At 40.5% G+C, this 3,566-nt stretch overlaps 1 long non-coding RNA gene across 1 annotated transcript; it reads right to left on the reverse strand.

Moving 5' to 3' along the window:
• Nucleotides 1-327: 327 nt before the first annotated feature.
• On the reverse strand, nt 328-1,326 carry LOC147610715 (uncharacterized). The gene is made up of 2 exons (XR_015263866.1): nt 728-1,326; nt 328-601 (listed from the first exon to the last, which is right to left on the reverse strand). It is a non-coding gene; the product is annotated as an uncharacterized LOC147610715 (long non-coding RNA).
• Between the last annotated feature and the right edge of the window lie 2,240 nt (nt 1,327-3,566).

The following is a 3,566-nucleotide window of genomic DNA, read 5'->3' on the forward strand; positions in this document are numbered from 1 at the left end:
GTTCGAAACACATGCTAGATAGCTCTATCACCTAAGAAATATACACTTTACAAACAACAATTTTAATATAGGAGATTTCTCACTCTGGTCTAAAGAATTACATTAAGAGAGAGAAGCACTGAGTTTTGATTCCCTAACATAAATGTCACCATCACATATCTTTCTTGGTGAAATTTGACAAATTTTTTCTTATTTCTTAATATAATTTTTTTAATTTAATTTTGCTTAATCCTATCTTCTGTACTACATGCAAAACTCCACACTCCCTCCACAAGTATCACGTGTGTTATACACCTTATTGCACTGGAATCCAACATACCTATTGAATATCACCAATTGTCATTATATTCCAAAAAATGAATAGTTCATGTGGACTTAAAAAAAGCTCACAAAATGATAGTTCCCTATTACAACATAATCTACAGTATACTTCACATACTAGAGAGATTTACCTATGAAGGTTTTAAATGGAAGGCGATATATGAGAAAACGACGTGCTATCAGTTGTTCAAATTCAATGTGTAGAGGAGGCATAAGACTGCATATGAGAGACGAGCAGTATACACCTTTCTTCCACCCAAAACAACAGACATAGACGAACCTAACCATGAAAAGAAATCACTTCACTAGGCAGTAAAAAAAAAAACCATAAGAAATGAAAACCTAAAAACCATTGTATGGCTCAACACCATTCGGATTCCTACGACTGAGTATGCATATAACCTACCATTCCCGCAAGCACTTCGCTATACTGTCAATTTGTTGGAAAGGGTTCTTGGACAGAGTTAGCGACTCTGTATAGGCTCCATAGCAAGGCTGCAATACACCCACAAAACGCCTGCCCTGCGAGACAATAACTAGTCGTTTCGTACTGCTTTATGGAGTAGAGACATAACAAGAGAACCGAAAGTGTGGCAGGCGGGGAGGCACCAAGGGGCCACAGAACGGCGCGCCTCTTGGATGGATTCAAGCCTCCCACAACACCCCCATGTTCTTACTGTAGGACAGCTGATTGAGATGCAGCCAAGTAGGCGGGCAGCATCTCTGCCCAGCCGCCCAGAAGGGAACCTGCAGGCCATGTACAACGAACGGGTAGTGTCAGTAGATTCAAGTGTTTGTAGCTCATGTACACGACGGAGCGTGCATAAGCCACCGCTGAGTTAACTTAGGAAAAGACGCATCATCCACCCACCCCACAGTCTCCGCATCTAGCAGAGCAAGCCGAAAGGGTTTGCTTTATTCTCTGGAAACCCTAACTACGAGACGGCCGTGCTCGCTTCACCAAAGGCGGACGGCCAAGAGGTGATCCGGGCCTCACACGTTCAATGTGGACTGCCTCTTTTTTTTTGGGGGGGGACAATCATACGTATATATTTATACAAAAACTGCCCTTCACAAACAAAACCACTGAACCCTAGTAGTTCCAGTCTCTGCTTAGCAACTCGCATACCAGGTCCCCCCTCTCATCCTCACACAAATGAGGATTCTCCCCATACAAAATGAAAACTCACCTGCATCCATGTGATCGGTAGAATTTCTGAAGTAAAACCCTTCGGAGTTTGCTCCTCATAATAGTCTCCCTTGGCCCAAATCTTAACCACTAGCCTTTTCCCCACATGGTTTTCAATTAATACCATGAAGATGTCCACAGGCTGCTTCTCTTTCAAATACCATTTCTGAGCTTTGGGCCCAAATTTGGGATTCTTGGCCCTCACATCCTTCCAAGTATAGGCCTTCAGCAAGCCATCCATTACTAGGAATTCCTAGTATGTGGAAATATCTCATCAGGTTGATAGTACATGTTAACCATCCATTCAATTGATGCATCTAGTCTCCTATCCAACATCAATCTCTGACATACCATGAGGCTTTTATAGTCAAATCCTATGAAGATGGCATGTGGTGATCTTTTAATTGTCCATTTTGATGTGCCATATCATAACTACTTATGCTATATTATTCCCCATCATAAGTATGAGCTTCTAGGTTCTTGAATGAGTATCTCTATATCATCTAATCCCTCTCTGTAGAGCCAGGACTGCCTCAATAAATGTATTACTATTCAACATATTAGTATGATATATAAACTAGCAATAATGTACACATTTGGACATCATTTCTATCACATCTATCCCCTGATTAGCTACTTTACCAAAGATCAACATATTTTTAGTGTTTAGGTATCAATTTGATCATTCCCTCCCTTAGGTCATTGTCCATTCTTCCTGTTTGGCAAAAGCTTTTTGAAGTGTACCATATCCTTCTTTAGGAGAACCCAAAAGGCAATAAAGAATTCTACCGATAGTCCATCCCATCTAGGAGACTTCTCTTTACCCATCTTTTGGAATGCCTCCCATCATTAATCCCTCTCAATATCCCTCTCCAACCACCTGGCTCTATCACTTGGTATGCCTTTCTTAACCAAATCTAGTCCTACTTTTACAATGCCTCCCAACATTCATCCATCCCAATATCCCTCTCCAACCACTTGGCTCTATCACTTGGTATGCCTTTATTGACCAGAGCTAGCAGCTCAGTTTTTGCCTGAAATCTATCTTGTGAAACATCCTCCTTAAGGCTTGTGTGTTGCCTGATAAGTCTACCCATTTTGAAGCAATTTGATGGATGTCTATTAGTTCTTGACCTCTCTTATCACTAACTTGACCATGTAATTCCTTGCTCCCACTATCTTTGGTTAACCCAAACAAATATCTAGCTGGTTTTCTACTATTACTGAATAAAGCCCACATGTTCCCTCTTTCTCTTTCCTTAGCTAGCTTATCATCTTCTATCCTTAGGTGTTCCTCACATTCTACATACTGATCAATCTCCCCCTAGATAACTTTCCCTTCCGTCTCTTCATTTGTAAAGTTTCTAATAAGCCCCCCCAGTGTTTCCTTTCATGTCTTCTCTGCAGGGCTCTCAGTTTACCCACTCTTCTAATGATACCTTGCATCTCATTGGCAATCTTCCTCTAGGATCCCTCCCTTTCTCCTTTGTTCTTCAACCTATTGATAGCGTTTTCTATGAGAAAATGCCTCCGCTTTCCATTTGACCACTATTAGATTTATTACTGCTTTGGCTATCCACCATGGATGGAAATTGCACCAATTGCACTCAAAACAACATTCTTGAATGGTGACTTACAGGAAGAACTTTATGTGAGTCAATCAAATAGATTTTCCCAATCCAGTCAAGAACAAAAGGCATGTCAGCTTAAGAAAGCTTTATATGGTTTGAAACAAGCCCCCAGGGCTTTGTACACATATTTGATTGGACAAGGATTGCACTTTATATGCCAAAAAGAACAAGCAAGATTTACTTCTTGTTATTTTGTCTCTATGTAGATGACATGCTGTTGATTGGCATGAATGAGGATTTGATCACAACCTTTAAGGCTAACCTTACCTCAAATTTTGAAATGTCAGATCTTGGTACTACATGTGTATACAATTTATATAGCAAGATGATGGTATAGTCATTAAATCATCCGAGTGCGTCAAGGCACTGCTCAAAAGGTTCAACATAGAAAGTTACAAACTAATCTCTACACCAACAAAGCCTAG

The sequence above is a fragment of the Cibotium barometz genome, chromosome 48 (genome assembly GCF_041138505.1).
Source record: "Cibotium barometz isolate CiBa-2024 chromosome 48, ASM4113850v1, whole genome shotgun sequence".
Classification (NCBI taxonomy): Eukaryota; Viridiplantae; Streptophyta; class Polypodiopsida; order Cyatheales; family Cibotiaceae; genus Cibotium; species Cibotium barometz.